Source organism: Vicia villosa, linkage group LG5 (genome assembly GCF_029867415.1).
Source record: "Vicia villosa cultivar HV-30 ecotype Madison, WI linkage group LG5, Vvil1.0, whole genome shotgun sequence".
Classification (NCBI taxonomy): Eukaryota; Viridiplantae; Streptophyta; class Magnoliopsida; order Fabales; family Fabaceae; genus Vicia; species Vicia villosa.
In genome coordinates, this window is record NC_081184.1 from 126,610,881 (window position 1) to 126,631,381 (window position 20,501).

Sequence of the window (20,501 nt, forward strand, 5' to 3'; positions counted from 1 at the left end):
TTGGATTTCTGAGTTTGAGGTGTTACCGTGATCTTCAAGTGATGTGCTTGGAATAAATTAGGATCTCAACAGATATTAAGCATCCACACCAGCAGAATAGAACGTCGGATAAGCTCACAGCTTACAGCATTCCACGATCATCCAGTAATTGTTTATGGAATTCTACAGCAAATGGAAAACCAAACAAAACAGACAAATCCAAAAGACAACAGAGAAATAATCTCGAAGTCTTGGACGAAGTTAAAAAATTCAAGTAAAATGTGCAACAGTAACCAATTAGAAATTTAAATGATTAACTACACAAAATAATATGAAAATATCAAATTCAAATAAGAATTAATTCTAAAAGAAGATATTTTTGTGATTTTTTTATGAAAAGAGAAAATAATTAGAAAACATAAACTAAAATATGCATCTAATATATTTTTTGTTGTTTTTTATGAGAAGAAGAAAATAATTAGAAACATAAATAAAAATATGTATCTAAAATAAGGATTAGAAAAGAAATTAAAATCCTATATCTAATTAAAACATTAAGTCTTTTTTTATGAACAATTTTCTCAAAGAAAACTAAAAGAAAATAGTAAAAAAAACTAATGTTTGGGCCAGAGGTGTGCTGGAAATCAGATGGGGGTGCAGCCCAAAAAATGTTAAAAGCTGAAACAATAAAATGGTTTGGGCCGGACCGGGTCGGGTCAGTGTGACCCGGATCCGCCCATGTCTTAACACACAAACTGGGTTAGAGAAAACCCTAGCCAAAAGAAAATGAGGCAGCGCTCATTTCTCTTCTTCCTCTCACGCATTTTTCTGAAAAAATCATACACAGGAGAACAAAGCTTCTCCCTTCTTGCCGCGAACAACAATAACTTAAGCTCTCACTCGGCTCTCCCTTCGCTGACTCTCTCTTGCTGCGAACAACCAACAACAAATCAAATCTCTCACGCTTGCTCTCCATCTCTCGGCGAAACGAAAACAACAACCGCAACACTTTGGTTTTCCGGCGGCCATGGAAGGAGACGGAGGAGCTTGCCGTAAATTACAAGAACAAACTTCCAATTGGTAACCCAATTTCACTCACAAGCAGAAGTGAAAACTCAGGTATGTTTTCACTCTTCACAGTATGTTAACAATAACTTACGTTCTCTGTTAAACAAACAACAACCGAAGCCCTCTTTCTCACTCGGTTTCGTTTTCACTTGACTCATGATTCTTCTCTCGGTGAATAACAACAGCAAGCTTTCATTCAGTTTTTTTCGGAATAACCACAACAACCTAATGTATTCTCTTGGTGTTCAACTCTTGTTGCGAACAACAACAACACAGAGTCTCTCACGGTGGCCAAGGACGAACAAGAGGTTCCTTAAAGGTATGATTCTCATAAATTATGTTTGCAACTCAGTTCTTTTTAATGACAATAGCAACAACAACTTATGCTTTCTCTATTTTCAGATTTTTAGATAATACAGGAACAATATATTTGTAGCAACTGATAAAAGCAATATTTGAGAGCAAGGGGTGAAGTCAACTTACCTGCGGCAAGAGATGTTTTTCCGGATTTTGTTAAGGTATGCAAACTATTCACTTCTGCTCTTGAGAATCTGCTGTAAGTTTGTTGTTACTACTGTGTTGATTCTGAATCCCGAATCTGAACCGCTACTGTGTTGTTGTTACGGCTTCTGAATTGTGAATTGTTGTTGTTGATGCTGTCTTAAAATGAACCGCAAGTTTTGTCTTTGTCTCTGCTTTTGTTTTCACTTACAGCACCTATGATTTTTCAGTGGCCATGGGATCTTATCTCGACGAGAAGAACTTACCGTATAACCCGGTTTCTTTCACAAACAGAGGTAGAGACCCAAGTGTGCTTTACTCAATTTCATTCTTCATGACACAATTCTCCTTTATGAGACAATAACACATGCTTTCTCTATTTTTTCTGGAAATTTTGTCTTAACAGGGAAATATGTTAATGGTAACAACAATATTGAGAGTAAGAGTGAAATTAGCTTACCTACGGCGAGGAGGTTTTCGCCGGATTATTGTTGAAGGTACGCCTTGAATTCTTTATTGTTACTAACAACCTTGAATTGTTACTAACAATTTCCCTAACAACTTTGCTTGTTGTTGTAGGCTTTTGATGAAGGTGATGCCATGGGAACTCTTCACACCAAGGTATGAAGAATTTCTTCTTCACTCTCTTTCAAGAAACTTTGTAACTAGAAACTCTTATTTTTTCCAAGTAGTTTTCTTTGGTTTGAAGAATTTCTCCTTCTTACCAAGAAATATGAAAACTATAAGAGAAGAGAAAGAAGTGAGAAAGCTAGTAGTATAGTAGCTTTGGTGTGATTTGCAATGAAGTGAGGCCTTCTATTTATAGGAAAAAGTTAAGGGAGTGTTTGGCATTTGGTAATAAACTTGATATCCAAATTGTAATCATTGCAAAAATCTCATAAGAATAAGAATATTCTTTATGACATTATTTCTTATGCAAGTGGGAAAAAATATCTTTGATTCCTTTTTGTCTTGAATTATTTCTTTGCTAAATACACCCCTTTTTGTTTTGATTTGGGCTTTTGAATATTTTGTTGAACTTTTTGCTAATCTCACCCTTCTTGTTTCTTTTTCCATGTGACATGAGCATTCTTGATGAAAGCATGAAGAAATTCAATTTTGAAGAATGAAGACTTTGAAGATTGAAGAATTCAAGAAAGTCTTTGAAGCTTTACTTTTCTTTTTCTTGTAATTCCAATTTATTCCAACTTTAAATTGTATGAACTTTGCATTCTTGAAAATGAATGGAATTTTGTAATTCGTGAACTTTAGATAAAGTTCCTTTGTAATTCATTTGTTCCATGTAAATGCTTGAACTTCTTTTAGAACTTGAATGAAATTATTATTCAATCATGAAATTCCAATATTCTTGAGTGAAATTGTTATTCAAGTATGAAGCTTTGAATATTCTTGAATGATCTTGAATGAAATTTAAATTCCTTTTGAATAGAAAAGGATAGGAAATCCTTTGAATTTTAGGCCTTGAAACATGTTCTTGCCATCATGGATCTTTGAAATAATATTGAACTTGAAATTCTTGAATTCATGGTCTTAGAACCATACTTGAAGCAATTCTTTCAAAATGAACTCAAAATGGATAATGTCTTCTCCTTTTTTGCAAACCTTGAAGAAATTCTTATGGATAATTTTGAATTTGTTCTAAATTCCAAGCAATCCATATGAAACACTTTCTTTCGTCAATGACAAATCCACATGCCAATTCTTTGAACAAATTCCAAACTAATCTCTTGAATCGCACAAATTGAAAATGGCACACTTCAAATGAACACAAATTGATGACTATGGATCTTGAATTGAGACACAATTTCCATTGGATATTGTCATAGGGATTATTTGAGGATGATTGAAACCTTTGATTGACTTCCTGGGGGTTTTTAGGGTTTCCCAAATGTGATCCCTGATTTCAGTCCCTGATAGTTCAAAAATCCTAATCTGATGATCTGAGATTTCATTGTTGATCAATCCTTGTGAAAGAGATGTTCTGAGCCAATGGATTAGGTCAAAATGATGTACTTGGGGTCTTGAGGTCATGTCCCAAGTCATTAGGTCAAATTCTGAGCAAAAGTCAGGAGTGTGCTGTCTTCAGTCAAAACCCTAATTCAGTCGATTCAAAGCTGTTGAGCTTGTTGAAATGAATCTCTGAGGACCAAATGTTGATTATTGATGAAGATGATTCATTTGAGATGAAGGGAGAACAAAATCCTAATTGATTGTTTCTTGCACTGATGAGTGATCTCTTGATTAAACCCTGCTGAGCACAAGTAACAAACACAAGCTATGCAATTTGTTAGAGATGCAAATGATGTATATGCAATGATATGAGGTGGTATCTTAGGTCAAAAATTGGGGTATGACAGATGCCCCTATTTAAGTTTCTTCAACCTGAGACATGAAGATTGAAAATCTTCGTTTTGATAGGGTGGAAGAGACTTAAATATCAGAAGACGCAAATTTTGGACCTAAGATACCAAAATTGCGAATGATGCAAGGATATCTTTACCGAGGGATATCAAGAACTGACTCCACTGGGGAAAAGAGATCGGGAAGAATGTCTCAATCCGTTTTAGGAAGAGAATCCGTTTTCTTTCTTTTCGGGGAAGCAAGTGTATGCTTCACCGGGGAATGATAGCTTTGTAAGAAAAGCTTACCTATCGACATTATCGACTATCAGCATGGGGATAGACTTGTTTAATAATGCGAAGGTGAAAAGTATGAAACTATATTACCGACTATCAGCATGGTGATAGACTTGACAAGGTAAAAAGAGTTTCAAAGGTTCGGTTAATATTACCGACTATCAGCCTGGTGATAGACATGTTTAATAATATAACCAGAACAAAAGGATTACCGACTACCAGCCTCGTGATAGTGGTTTTGAAGACATGATCAATTATCAGCCGAGTGATAAAATGATCCTGGAGACTTTGCTAGGGAAATTACTGGTTATTCAGCCTTGTGAACAGCAATAGGGCCCTGATTGTCAAATGGTCTTCATGATTGATTTCCTTGAGAGGAAAAGTTTTTTTGAAAGAGACATAAGCTGCTCAGATGATGAGGCTATTGCTTATTGTCTATTTTTTTCGACTCTGTTTGGTGGAATCGGAATTTGAAATTTCTGGTAAAGACAAGGTTCTAACCATGAATGAATTGGAAAGAGACAGTCAAACAAGACTTTGTACCCAATGAGGAGTGAACTCAACTGGGGATTTTCTCCTTTGTTTTGAGAGGAGAAGACTAAAGCAACCTTCTTCCACGAGGAATGATCTCAGTGGGGAACTGGAGAAAGAAAATGTTTTTTTCTGCTTATGGGTGACAACCTACTGGAGAGATGACACGCCCATACTTTTTTCTTTTTTCTTTTTCTTTTTTCCTTTTTTCTTTCTCTTCCTTTTTTTCTCTTTTTTTTTTTTTGGGATAGATATATCCTAAACAGGTGATTTTGAAGCAAACATTGAAAATGCGAGAATGCATAAATGATGCAAATATGTATGAATGATGAATGTCATGAATGTAGCATGCATACTGACAAAACTGACAGACAAAGGAGTATATACTGGAGAAGGACCGACGTCGCAATACAACCAGATACTTGGCAAATGTTTTTCAACACGGTGTAGATAACACAGGTGATGAATGGTGCTTCGTGCTTAATACTTCTCTGGGGAAGATGAGTATCTTTTCTTACTGAGATGGAAGAACTTCTTCACTGGAGATGGAAAATCCTCTTCACTGGGGATGAAGACCTTCTTTACTGGGGATAGAAGAGCTTCTCCACTGGGGATAGGAGAGCTTTTCTACTGGGGATAGGAGAGCTTCTTGTCATAATCTTTGATTCGTCCTATGGAGATAGCTGTTGATGTTCCTTCTGTTGTTCACAACTTAAAGGAAAGTTTCGCTTTTATTTTGAAAAAAGAAAAGTGAAGTAAATTCATTTAAAACTTATTTTTTTCTTTTTTGTTTCAAAAGTGAATAACACAATTAAAGCGTCATTTTGCAAGCTGAAAGAAATTAAAGATTGCAAACAAATGGGCACAAGGCTCAAATTTATTTAATAGGATGGTAATCAGCTAAAGGCGTGATTCCATAGAGTATTTACAAAAGTTGGAAATGGTAATTATGCGGAAAAGGCTACATTGAAAGCAATAACCACTATTCCCTTAACAACTTTGAGTTCCAACTGTGCTTGTTGCTTCAGATTGGCAATGATTTGTTTGAAGATCCTTTGATGAAGTACAGACTCCTCAGGTGACGAAGTACAGACTGATGCAGTTACTTTGTCATAAATCCCTAATTTTTGCCTAGATTGCCCTTTCAGGTTTTCAATCTACCAGGATGAATTTTTTCTGTTTATTGTCTCTAATTTTTGCCTGGACCGCCCTTTCAGGTTTTCAGTCCACCGAGACGCTCATTTTTGCCTAAGTCGCCCTTTGCGGGTTTTCGACTTACCGAGCTGTTCTTTTGTATTTTTTAGACAAAGTATTTCTTGACTGCATCAGCATTCACAGGATGCGGGAGTTCATCACCATCCATGGTTGTAAGAGTCATGGCGCCGCCAGAAAATGTTCTTTTGACAACATACGGGCCTTCGTAATTAGGAGACCATTTGCCCCTAGAATCTGGTTGAAAAGACAAGATCTTTTTAAGCACGAGGTCACCTTCTTGAAATTCACGAGGTCGAACCTTTTTGTTGAAAGCTTGTTTCATCCTTGCTTGGTATAACTGTCCATGGCATAGAGCAGTCATACGTTTTTCTTCGATTAAATTCAACTGATCGTATCTGCTTTGACACCATTCAGCCTCTGATAACTTAGTCTCCATGAGGACTCTCATTGATGGGATTTCAACTTCTACGGGGAGCACAGCTTCCATGCCGTATACTAGAGAAAAGGGAGTTGCCCCTGTCGAAGTACGCACTGAAGTACGGTACCCATGTAAAGCAAATGGCAGCATTTCGTGCCAGTCTTTGTAAGTGACGACCATTTTCTAGACGATCTTCTTAATGTTCTTGTTAGCAGCTTCAACAGCGCCGTTCATTTTTGGTCTGTAAGGAGAAGAGTTATGATGCTCAATCTTGAATTCCTCACACAATTCTTTCATCATCTTGTTGTTCAAGTTTGAACCATTGTCAGTAATGATCTTGCTGGGAACACCATATCGGCAAATGATGTTATTCTTGATAAACCTCACAACCACTTGTCTTGTAACATTGGCATAAGATGCTGCTTCGACCCATTTGGTGAAGTAATCAATTACTACCAAGATGAAACGATGACCGTTTGAAGCTTTCGGCTCGATCATTCCAATCATGTCAATACCCCACATGGAAAAAGGCCACGGAGATGAGAGAACGTTGAGTAGAGTCGGTGGCACATGGATCTTATCTGCGTAGATCTGGCACTTGTGACATCTCTTCACGTGTTTATAACAGTCAGATTCCATTGTCAACCAATAGTATCCAGCTCTTAACATTTTCTTGGACATTGCATGCCCGTTTGAATGAGTTCCAAAGGACCCTTCATGCACTTCATGCATTAACATGTCTGCTTCGTGTCTATCCACGCATCTGAGCAAAACCATGTCGAAGTTTCTTTTGTATAGCACATCTCCATTCAGGAAGAAACTGCCAGAAAGTCTCCTTAGAGTTTTCTTATCTTTGTTTGATGCCCCAAGCGGGTACTCTTGAGTTTGAAGGAAGCGTTTGATGTCGTGGAACCACGGTTTATCATCGATGACTGCTTCAGTTGCAAACACATAGGCGGGCCTTTCAAGGCGCGTGATTCTGACTTTAGGCACATCATTCCAGTGACTGACTTTGAACATGGAAGATAGAGTAGCCAAGGCGTCTGCCATTCGATTCTGATCTCGAGGTATATGATGCAATTCAACCTTGTTGAAGAAAGTCAACAGACGTCTTGCATAATCTCTGTAAGGAATCAAGCCAGGGTGGTAAGTTTCCCACTTGTTTTTGATTTGGTTGATCACAAGGGCTGAATCTCCATATATGTCTAGGATCTTGATCCTTAAGTCAATGGCTTCTTCGAGACCCATGATACAAGCTTCATATTCTGCGATGTTATTGGTGCAATCAAATAGCAGTCTGGCAGAGAACGGGATATGAGTACCCTTGGGAGTGATGATGATTGCCCCAATTCCATTGCCAAAAGCGTTTACTGCTCCATCAAAAATTAGGCCCCATCTTGATCCGGGCTCAGGACCTTCTTCTGGTAACGGTTCGTCACAATCTTTCATCTTCAAGTATAAGACATCTTCATCAGGAAAGTCAAACTTGAGAGATTGATATTCATTGATTGGTTGATGCGCCAAGTGATCGGCGAGAATGCTTCCTTTGACCGCTTTTTGAGCACGGTATTCAATGTCATATTCGGATAACAGCATTTGCCATCGGGCAATCCTTCCTGTTAAGGCAGGCTTTTCAAAGACGTACTTGATCGGATCCATTTTGGAGATTAACCAAGTAGTATTGTTGATCATGTATTGGCGGAGACGTTTTGAAGCCCAAGCCAAAGCACAACATGTTTTTTCGAGCATGGAGTAACGAGACTCACAATCTGTGAATTTCTTACTCAGGTAATAGATGGCATGCTCCTTCTTACCGGTTTCATCTTGTTGTCCAAGCATACAACCCATGGATTCTTCCAACACAGTAAGGTACATGATTAACGGTCTTCCTTCAACTGGAGGAATCAATATTGGTGGTTCTAACATGTACTCTTTGATACTGTCGAACGCTTTCTGGCAATCTTCAGTCCATACAACCCCTTGATCTTTGCGGAGAAGCTTGAAAATTGGCCCACATGTAGCAGTCATTTGAGAGATAAATCTGGAGATATAGTTCAATCGTCCGAGAAATCCTCTAACTTGTTTTTCAGTCTTTGGTGCAGGCATCTCTTGAATAGCTCTGACTTTGTCGGGATCTACTTCGATACCTCTTTGGCTGACAATGAAACCCAAGAGTTTTCCAGATCTAACCCCAAAAGTACATTTGTTAGGATTCAAGCGAAGCTGATATTTCCTTAGTCGTTGAAACAACTTCAAAAGGTATTCAATATGTTCTTCTTCTGTGCTGGACTTGGCTATCATGTCGTCCACATAAACTTCAATTTCTTTATGCATCATGTCATGAAAGAGAGTAGTCATTGCCCTTTGGTAAGTTGCGCCTGCATTCTTTAATCCAAACGGCATCACTTTGTAGCAAAAAGTACCCCATGGGGTGATGAAAGATGTCTTCTCCATGTCTTCAGGAGCCATCTTGATCTGATTATAACTGGAGAACCCGTCCATGAAGGAAAAGACGTTGAACTTAGCAGTGTTATCAACCAACATGTCGATATGTGGTAATGGAAAGTCATCTTTTGGACTGGCCTTGTTCAAGTCACGGTAGTCAACACACATTCTGACCTTTCCATCTTTCTTCGGAACTGGCACTATGTTAGCCAACCATTGAGGATACTCAGAGGTGACAAGAAAACCTGCGTCGAGTTGCTTTTGAACTTCCACTTTGATCTTGTTAGCCATATCAGGGTGAGTCCTTCGCAATTTCTGCTTAACTGGCGGACATTCTGGCTTCAATGGCAAGTAATGCTGAACAATATTGGTATCCAACCCAGGCATGTCTTGGTAGGACCAAGCAAACATGTCAACATATTCTTTGAGAAGGTCTGTCAACTTACTCTTGACATCAGCATCAAGCAGCGATCCAATGGTCACTTCTTTTTTGTCTTCTTCAGAACCCAAGTTGATCTTTTCTAAAGGCTCTTTGTGAGGCAGAATGGCTCTTTCCTCGTGCTTAAGTAATCGAGAGATCTCGTCCGGGATCTCCTCTTCTTCCTCTTCTTCGGCTTCGAACACAGGAAACTCAAAGTTGGGAGAGGGCATAGGGTTATTGCATTCAATGGGTTTATCAATAGTAAATCTGCACATGTGATTTATATTTATTTCAGAAAATTTATGAATGCAAGAGTGTATGCAGATTTTTTTTGGAAAAGTTTTTTTTTTTTGGTTTTTTAGGATTACCATTTCCAGAAAAAAGCAAAAATAAAACATATAATGTAGGGAATTCAAAATGACACTTTATTTATGATTCATTTTTGAAACAAAGCCCTAAACACAAACTCATTTGCCTTGGGCAGGACAAAGAGGGAAACTTTTAAAACAAAGCCCTATACACAAAGTTATTTGGGCGGAACATTTAAAAGCAAAGCCCTATAAAACATCTCTCTGCTTTGGGCAAGGCAGGAGGTCAAAATAACAGCGAGGTGATTACTTTGAGCGGCGAACAACATTCGGGACGTCGACAGCCTTCCAGTAACAACGAACTCCTCTGTGTATTATGTATTCAGGAAAATTCTCCTCAGAGTTATCTCCAGCATTGACATTGACCGCTGGTCGAGCAGGATTTGAAGGTCCTGGTTTGTCAACCTTGTTCTTTGTAGAGTTGAAACGGTCTTCTTCTACTTCTTGAAGAGCATAAGATGAGTCACAATCTTCAGAATTTTCAGGATGTATTTCCCAGTCTTCAGGATGAAGAGACTCATTGTCAGCGACACTTTCCGAGTCAGTTGCGGGGCCATCTTCCCCTTCATCTTCAAAAATGGCATTTATGTGATAATAACCATCTTCAGGCTTGTTAATCTTGGCAGATGCATTGAATCTGAAATCTCCAGTAATTTCAGGTTGCTGAGAAAATTGACAAGGCTGATAAGCCTCTTCTGGTTGACTATTATATTCAAAGGAATCTCCCCATCCAGTTGGTTGGATATCCTCAATCGCAATCTTTGAACTTTCAGGTGCAGTATATTTCACCATGTAATCATATTTCCCACTTGGTTGTCCCAAGGTGTCCCAGATCTCTGCAGGAACAGGCTCAATTTCTTTGCCTTTGGATTTCTGTGACGGAGGATATGGTTCTTCCTATCCCGAGTCATTGAGATAACATTTCCATTCTTCTTCAGGATCAGGTAGACCTTCTTCGACGCATTCTTCGATAAGGACATTAACCTCTTGAGGAATTGGGTTAAGGAATCCTCCACTAACGAATGTTTCTTTGATCGGACGAAGGGTTTCATCCTTCTTGGTGCAGTTTGAGAATGTTGGTGAACATCCGAGACCTGCTCTAGTTTCATTCTTGGTCGGGATCACAACTTGCCCCCAGCCAGTGGTAGTTCCATCTTTCACTACTTTCACTGCCTCTTTGTAAGAAGAGATCGATGCTTTCTTCTTGGAAGATTCGTCTTCTAAAGAGAGACCTTGGAACTGAGTTCCTTCCACATCATCAGCACCAATGAAAGAGAAATTGGACAAATGGCTCACCATCAAGGCTTGTTCTCCACTTATTGTTACCAATTTTCCATTTGTTACAAATTTTAACTTTTGATGGAGCGTAGATGTTACTGCCCCTGCTTCATGGATCCATGGTCGTCCTAACAGACAGCTATAAGCAGCTTGAATGTCCATGACTTTGAAAGTGATTTGAAATATTTGTGGACCAATTGTCATGGGAAGGTTGACTTCGCCGATAACAGATTTTCGCGATCCATCAAATGCTTTGACAACTACACCACTGAACTTCATAGGCATTCCTTGGTAAGACAAGCGAGTAAGAGTCGTCTTTGGCATAACATTCAAGGAAGATCCGGTGTCTACCAACACATTGGACAAAGAGTCTGACTGACAGTTCATAGAAATGTGCAAAGCAAGATTGTGATTTTTACCCTCCTCGGGGAGTTCTTCATCACAGAAGCTTAAATTGTTACAAGCTGTTATGTTGGCTATTATCCCATCAAAATGGTCAACAGTCACATCATGATCTACAAAAGCTTGATCCAATACCTTCATCAGGGCTTCCCTGTGGGCTTCTGAATTCAACAGCAATGAAAGTATTGAGATCTTTGAAGGAGTCTGCATAAGCTGATCCACAATCTTGTATTCACTTCTTTTGATAAGCTTCAAAATTTCATCAAAATCTGGATTGACATTGGTTCCACTGGATTGACCAACATCAGTGTTTGTATTACTAACAAGAGTTTCCTCAGGATTCCCTACTGGTGTATTCACAGGACTTTGTTCGGTTGCAGGAGCAACAGGTTGCTTTGGAGGTAGTGGAGTATACACACGTCCACTTCTTGTTACACGACTTACATCAGCAATGTTTACAACAGATGAGAGAGTAGACAAAGGAACTTCTTGTCCAATCTTTATCATTGTAGCATTGTAGTTGTATGGAACTGCCTTGTCAGAGTCATAAGGAACAGGTCCAGGTAGACAAATGATCAAAGGAGCAATAGGAACCTTCGGCTTGTTGTAAGTAACTTCCATGCGCTCAGGCATGTTGAAATGAGGAACGATGACGTTAACTGTAGGCATTTCCGAGTTGATATCTGAGACTAAAAGCTCATGCGGATAACATCCTATCATGTTAACTTCATTTTCATCCCTATTTCTGTAGATCTGAATAGTACCATTATCCAACAGTACTTGGAGATCTCTTCTCACAATCGAACATCCGTAAGGATCTACACAACATATTCTACAGGAACCATATTGATGCTGGCGAAAACTCGGCCCTCGACAGAGAGTGGCGTGCATTTGTACCAAATCTGCTCTTGAGAAATTGATATTATAGACTCGGTACGGACCAGGACATCCATACACCATGTTTACAACATGCCCTCCATGATTGGGCAGCGGATTTGCTTGCACATTAGGATTCAAATTTCTGAAAGAGAGGAGATTAGACCTAACCAACCTCTGGACTTCATATTTCAAGGCTATGCAATGCTCAAGATCATGGCCAGGTGCTCCTTGATGATAAGGGCATGAGACCTCAGCTTTGTACCACCATGGGAGTTTCTCAGGTACTGGTGGTGGTGCTTTAGTTTGAACAAGACCTCTTTCAACCAAAGCAGGGTACAATTCTGTGTAGGTCATTGGAATCGGATCGAACCGTGGAGCTCTTTGTACACGATTCTGATTATTGTTAAACTGTTGAGCCTGTGGTCGAGGCTGTTGTTGAAACTGCGGGGTAAATCCCGGATTCGGTGCGGTATTAACGACTGGTGCAATAGCAGCCACCTGTCGTGGACGATTGACATTTCCTCTTGGCCTCCCTTGGGATACCATGTCAACATTTTGTTCTTTCTTCTTTGGGAAACCACTTCCGAACTTTTTGGTTCCACTTGAAGATCCACCTTCTTTAGTCAAACGTCCTGTTCGGACTCCTTCTTCTAGACGCATCCCCATGTTTACCATTTCGGTGAAATCACTTGGAGCACTAGCAATCATGCGTTCATAATAAAACGGACTGAGAGTATTCAAAAAGATCTTTGTCATCTCTTTTTCTTTTAACGGTGGATTAATCTGAGCAGCAGTTTCTCTCCATCGTTGGGCATACTCTTTGAAAGCTTCATGGTCTTTCTGAGCCATGGATCGAAGCTGATCTCTGTCTGGAGCCATATCCGAGTTATACTTGTATTGTCGGACAAAGGCCTCACCTAGGTCATTGAAAGTCCGAATATTGGTGCTATCCAAGCCTGTGTACCACTTCAGTGCGGCACCAGTCAAACTGTCTTGAAAGTAATGGATAAGCAACTGATGATTATCTGCATAAGTAGACATCTTCCTGGCATACATCACAAGATGGCTTTGTGGACAAGAACTACCTTTGTACTTTTCAAAGTCTGGGACCTTGAATTTAGCAGGTATTTGTACACTGGGAACCAAACATAGCTCCTGGGCATTCTTTCCAAACAAATCTTTTCCACGGATAGCCTTAACTTCCAGCTGAATCTTGTTGAACTGCTCTTGGAGATCTTCCACAAGGTTACGCTGATTCGTGCTATCACCCTGATCATGATAAATCTCATTACCGTCATAAGGAACAGTGTGAACCGTAGGGGTCGGAACCGTCATAGTGGGTTGAGAAAGTGCCATAGTGATTTGGGAAAAAGTTACCCCTGAATGTGGAATAAACGCTGAACCTTGTGCAGCAGGCGCTTCAGTTGTAGCTGTTTGGACCCCAGAGAAATTATGGCGAAAACCTGTACCGAAGCTGAAAGGCGTGCCCCAACCTTCTGGCATGGAGAAAGATGGAATGCCGAACGCAACTGTAGAAACTGGAGTAGTGACTTCAGATGTTACCGCTGCTTGGCTGTTAGGTGGCGGCGGCTGATTCTGTGCGGCCATCAAGGAGTCAACCAGAGTAGTGAGACTTTCCAACTTTTCCTGAAGGGTGGTCACTGTACCACGAAGCTCAATATTCTCTTGTTCAGAGTGTTCCATTACTCTTCTTCTATTCGAACGAGTATTGTATCTGTGATCTGATTGCGAGCGCGGTCGAGAAACTTTGAGACGCGACAGCTTGACGATCTATTGGAGAAAGATCCAAAAGATGAGACTCTATACAACAGACTCGATATGTAGAATGATGTATGCAAAAAGAAATTTATGATTTTTTCCAAATATTTTAAAGATTATTTCCTTGCAAACATTTGAACACAAACAATTCTTTTATTCATTCATTTTTTTTATTGCAATAATGGGAAATGTTACAACATTGGAGCGTAGCTCCTTACAAAAGCAAATGATAAATAAAAAATCTAAACAAATCCTAAACATCTTCATCAGACGAAGAACCAAATGCATTGTGCAGCTTGAGCTTCATGATTTCTTTCCCATAGTGAGCTTTCAATTCGGCCTTTTCAGCTCTCAGCTTGTCAACAACAGTCTTCCAATCATCAGGAGTCGGAGCGTTGCTTGTCGAGCCTTCAAGATTTTTCTTGCTTTCTTTGATATACCTCTTGATTGCAGCGTCTTTCTGACGAATCTTCTCATCTTTGCTCATGAGCCATCCATCTTGATAATAGAGAGTTTCTTCGTGATCTTTCACTCTTTTCTTCAACTTTCTATTTTCCACCTCAGTGCTACGAAACTTTTCTTCCCAAGCATCTTTTTCTGTCCTCATTTTAGCCAAAGTGCGTTGGTATTCCTCCATAGCTGGAATGTTGGGTCGTTGAGACACAGCAGGAAACATGGGTTTTTCATAAGCATAAGGCATTTGGAACTCCTTGGCTCTTTTCTTTACCCAGCAGGTGTAGGCGTCCATGGCAATGCAATTTCTTTCCTCACCTTTTTCTTTCCATCGGACATCGTACCAAGCTCTCACCATTCTTGCTTTCAACTTTTTAGGATTATCCCCTTCTCGGTAAAAGTATCCTTCCACTGTGGGACCAACAGGTTTAACTGAATTTGCATACCCGAGTTGTCGTCGGGCTAGGACCGGATTATAGTTAATTCCTCCTTGTGTACCAATGAGGGGTACGTTGGCGAACTCTCCACAACTTTCAATGGTTTCTGTACCACAGCGAGCCAAGGTATACCAATGAATATCATTATTAGTAAGAGACATAAGTCTTCGAGGCCAACGCAAACCTTCTCGGTTTTCCGTGAAAATAGGAGACTCAGGTAAGTGTGAAACAATCCATTTGAACAACAAAGGTGCACAACATACAATGATTCCACCGCCTTGGCGATTCCTATGATGGACAGAGAAATACATGTCACCAAGTAAAGTCGGAATAGGATTTCCAATCAGAAAGATCTTTATGGCATTGATATCAACAAAGTTGTCGACATTGGGAAACAGAACCAACCCATAGATGAGCAAGGCTAGTATGGCTTCAAAAGCTATCATGCTACCAGTTTCGATGAAATCAAAGGCTTTCTTTATTAGGAAGTGTGAGGTTAATCCCGGGAGGTTTCCTTTGGTAGTCCAATTACTCTCTACTTCAGACTTTTTCATGTGGATACTCGCTGCAATGATGTGTGACTTAGGAATGGCTTCCAAACCATTGAAGGGTATTTTGTCAGACACAGGAATACCTAAAAGATTGGCATATTCTTCCAAGGTCGGTACCAACTGGTAGTCTGGAAAGGTAAAACAACGGTAGATGGGATCATAGAACTGAACCAGAGTTTTGAGAAGTCCTTCATCAACATGAGTGTTCAGGATAGGCAAAAGCTTTCCATAGCTTTTCCTAAAATTAGAAGGATCTTGTACAGAAGATGCTAACTCTATCAGTCTTTCTACATCAGGCGTTTTGAAACCGTACTTTTTGGTATACCTTTTTTCCATAACTTAATCCTATAATGTTTGCAAAGAAAATTCTCTAATTTTTTTTTGGAAAAATCATGTTTTTATGGAAAAAGATGGGTTTTTTTTAATGTATGAATGCATGGATGCATGGATGCCACATATTCAAACATGGTGAAACAAACATGGTAGCGCAAACATGGTAACATGGTACTACAAACATGGTATACAAACATGGTAACGCAAACGTGGTAACGCATAGGTTCAAAGGTCCAAAGTCACGAGCATGAGGTCAGAGAACCAAAAATGGGATAGATCTAGTTAATCACCTGCATGACATGTTCTACTGATACGTCAGAGTCTACATTTTTCTTTCGGATATTACCGGCCTTCCACAATTAAACTCATGAGCCAGTAATATTCTCAAGAAAAACTCGTCTGAGTGTGGTTCTCCGCATGACAACTAATCCAAGTCTTCACCTGAATAGTTTCTGCACCACAACCTAATAAGGCCAGGATGGGTTGGGGTTCTACGGTCTCTCAGCTTCTACAGTTCAATGAAAGTAATAATGTCTTCGCTACGAAACATGCTAAACATATATTACCAACAAGGAACCTCCACTGAGCGGAAGGATTCTCACGTGCGCCTGCACATGACTATACCCTCCACCTAATTTCTTATGTGTACTTAATCCGGGTTAGGATTTGTCCATAATGTATCACTTGTAACAGAACCACGCAAGTAACAGAACCAGAATCACACATATAACAAAAAATGAAATGAAAAATAAAGCAAATAGAATTAACCCTTCCTTTGGAAACAATAAAAAGATGTTCCCCAGTGAAGTCGCCATTTTTCTGTCGCGGGCGAAAAACCGTTTTGTTCCTCTTTTTTGTGGGATGAGACACCTGATGCCTTCTTTGGGCTCGAGTGCTCAAAAAAAATGATTTTTCTTTTGTACGGACCAAACTTTTTATTGTTTCCAAAAGAGGAAAAGGAAAAAAGCTGCAATAACCTAAAAGTGGGGGGAGAGATCTTTGGGTAAGAGGGTTGGTTATACGAAGGGAAGGTATCAGCACCCAACGTATCTATAGTACTCTATAGGTTTCTTTGCTTTGTTTTTTTCATTCCATGCTTGTTATGGTGGAGGTTCTGTGAGAAAGAGGTGGGACCTAAGGTGTTTGTTTGATTATGCTCGCAAAGATCATCGCGATCCTCTGCATACATATCCCTTAGAGGGAATCAGAGCATCTGTAGCTCGGGGTCTACGGGTGCTAAGGTTTGAATGGTTTTTTTGTTTTGTTTTGCTCGCCAAGGATCGACCTTGTGCCTACGTATTCTCAAAGGGATGTTGAGAAAGTCAGAGCAATCGTAGTTCCCACTTATGCTAGTGGAAGCAAAGGAAAATAGACAAATGTCGTCTAAATGCTAGATGTATCTAATCTATATCATCACATACATCTGTTTGGTTTTTTTGTTTGTTTAACCAGCCTTGTGGCAAAAAACTTTCAATGAAGTCAGCCTTGTGACAAAAAGTTTTGATTAATCAGCCAGCCTCGTGGCAAAAGTTTCAATGAAGTCAGCCTTGTGACAAAAACTTTGATTAATCATCCAGTACGGTGGTAAAACAGTTTGATTGATTAGCCAGCCTTGTGGCAAAAAAGTTTGATTTTGATTGATTGATTGTTTGTGATGATATAGGAGAGATACTCCTAGCATAGAGATGAAAAATGTCTAATCTCCTAGGGTATTTGATTTGGATATTGGGGATGCTTATAAGAAGCCCGTGGGTCCTTGTACGAAGCCCAAGAGGAGGCTATCCGAGGGTCCTTGCATTGTAAGCCCAAGAGGAGGCTATGGGAGGGACAATCCAGGGTCCTTGCATTGTAAGCCCAAGAGGAGGCTATGGGAGGGTCACTCGTTTGTACAAAGCCCAAGGGGAGGCATGGTATAGTTGGTTTGAGCTCTTAGAGCGATTTCACCGGGAAACCATACTCTATGTCCTAACCTAAACTAGGGAGATTCTTTGCACGAAGCCCAATAGGAGGCTATGGGGAACCTAGTGTTGTACTAAGTTGAACAAGCATATATAACACAATCACAAGTATGAACAAGTACGAACAAATATGAACGAGTACATGAACAAATATGAACAGTTATATGAACAGATATGAACAAGTATGAACAAGCACATATATATGACAAAGTGTGTGCATATAATGGAGTTTATGAAGGAAATATACCTGTAAGCATGCTCCATTTGTATACATAGGGGCTCGGGACTCATACTCGGGGAGAGGCCCTTTTGAGTTTATTCAAAGCTATGTAAACAGGTATTCACAAAGGGCTTGGGACTTATACCTACATGGAGGCCCATGGTATTTTTGGGAAGATTTAAAGAAACCTTCATTTTTGGTTTGTATTTCAAAGTTAAAAATCAAACTGATCGAGATATGCACAAAAGGCGTACAATGAAATACCTAATTTCATGTACTGGAGTGGGTATGTACAAAAGGGCTTGGGACTTATACCTACGTGGAGGCCCGTGGTATATTTGAAAAGCTTTGGATAATTTGAAGTTTTGTTGTTTTGAAAATGATTTGAAAACTGTTTGAAAAGATTTTGTTTTTGAAGAAGTTTTATTGTTTAAAGAAAAAAAAAACTGTACAAAAAGAAAAGAAATGGGACTTACACTCTCTAATATTCGAGAGGCCCCACTGTTTTGAAAAACAATGGATGATTTGAAAGTGAATTGGTTATTGTTGTGAAAACAGTTGATTGAGTTTTAGGCTTACCTCGAAGAATGAGAAAATTGGATTTCTGAGTTTGAGGTGTTACCGTGATCTTCAAGTGATGTGCTTGGAATAAATTAGGATCTCAACAGATATTAAGCATCCACACCAGCAGAATAGAACGTCGGATAAGCTCACAGCTTACAGCATTCCACGATCATCCAGTAATTGTTTATGGAATTCTACAGCAAATGGAAAACCAAACAAAACAGACAAATCCAAAAGACAACAGAGAAATAATCTCGAAGTCTTGGACGAAGTTAAAAAATTCAAGTAAAATGTGCAACAGTAACCAATTAGAAATTTAAATGATTAACTACACAAAATAATATGAAAATATCAAATTCAAATAAGAATTAATTCTAAAAGAAGATATTTTTGTGATTTTTTTATGAAAAGAGAAAATAATTAGAAAACATAAACTAAAATATGCATCTAATATATTTTTTGTTGTTTTTTATGAGAAGAAGAAAATAATTAGAAACATAAATAAAAATATGTATCTAAAATAAGGATTAGAAAAGAAATTAAAATCCTATATCTAATTAAAACATTAAGTCTTTTTTTATGAACAATTTTCTCAAAGAAAACTAAAAGAAAATAGTAAAAAAAACTAATGTTTGGGCCAGAGGTGTGCTGGAAATCAGATGGGGGTGCAGCCCAAAAAATGTTAAAAGCTGAAACAATAAAATGGTTTGGGCCGGACCGGGTCGGGTCAGTGTGACCCGGATCCGCCCATGTCTTAACACACAAACTGGGTTAGAGAAAACCCTAGCCAAAAGAAAATGAGGCAGCGCTCATTTCTCTTCTTCCTCTCACGCATTTTTCTGAAAAAATCATACACAGGAGAACAAAGCTTCTCCCTTCTTGCCGCGAACAACAATAACTTAAGCTCTCACTCGGCTCTCCCTTCGCTGTCTCTCTCTTGCTGCGAACAACCAACAACAAATCAAATCTCTCACGCTTGCTCTCCATCTCTCGGCGAAACGAAAACAACAACCGCAACACTTTGGTTTTCCGGCGGCCATGGAAGGAGACGGAGGAGCTTGCCGTAAATTACAAGAACAAACTTCCAATTGGTAACCCAATTTCACTCACAAGCAGAAGTGAAAACTCAGGTATGTTTTCACTCTTCACAGTATGTTAACAATAACTTACGTTCTCTGTTAAACAAACAACAACCGAAGCCCTCTTTCTCACTCGGTTTCGTTTTCACTTGACTCATGATTCTTCTCTCGGTGAATAACAACAGCAAGCTTTCATTCAGTTTTTTTCGGAATAACCACAACAACCTAATGTATTCTCTTGGTGTTCAACTCTTGTTGCGAACAACAACAACACAGAGTCTCTCACGGTGGCCAAGGACGAACAAGAGGTTCCTTAAAGGTATGATTCTCATAAATTATGTTTGCAACTCAGTTCTTTTTAATGACAATAGCAACAACAACTTATGCTTTCTCTATTTTCAGATTTTTAGATAATACAGGAACAATATATTTGTAGCAACTGATAAAAGCAATATTTGAGAGCAAGGGGTGAAGTCAACTTACCTGCGGCAAGAGATGTTTTTCCGGATTTTGTTAAGGTATGCAAACTATTCACTTCTGCTCTTGAGAATCTGCTGTAAGTTTGTTGTTACTACTGTGTTGATTCTGAATCCCGAATCTGAACCGCTACTGTGTTGTTGTTACGGCTTCTGAATTGTGAATTGTTGTTGTTGATGCTGTCTTAAAATGAACCGCAAGTTTTGTCTTTGTCTCTGCTTTTGTTTTCACTTACAGCACCTATGATTTTTCAGTGGCCATGGGATCTTATCTCGACGAGAAGAACTTACCGTATAACCCGGTTTCTTTCACAAACAGAGGTAGAGACCCAAGTGTGCTTTACTCAATTTCATTCTTCATGACACAATTCTCCTTTATGAGACAATAACACATGCTTTCTCTATTTTTTCTGGAAATTTTGTCTTAACAGGGAAATATGTTAATGGTAACAACAATATTGAGAGTAAGAGTGAAATTAGCTTACCTAC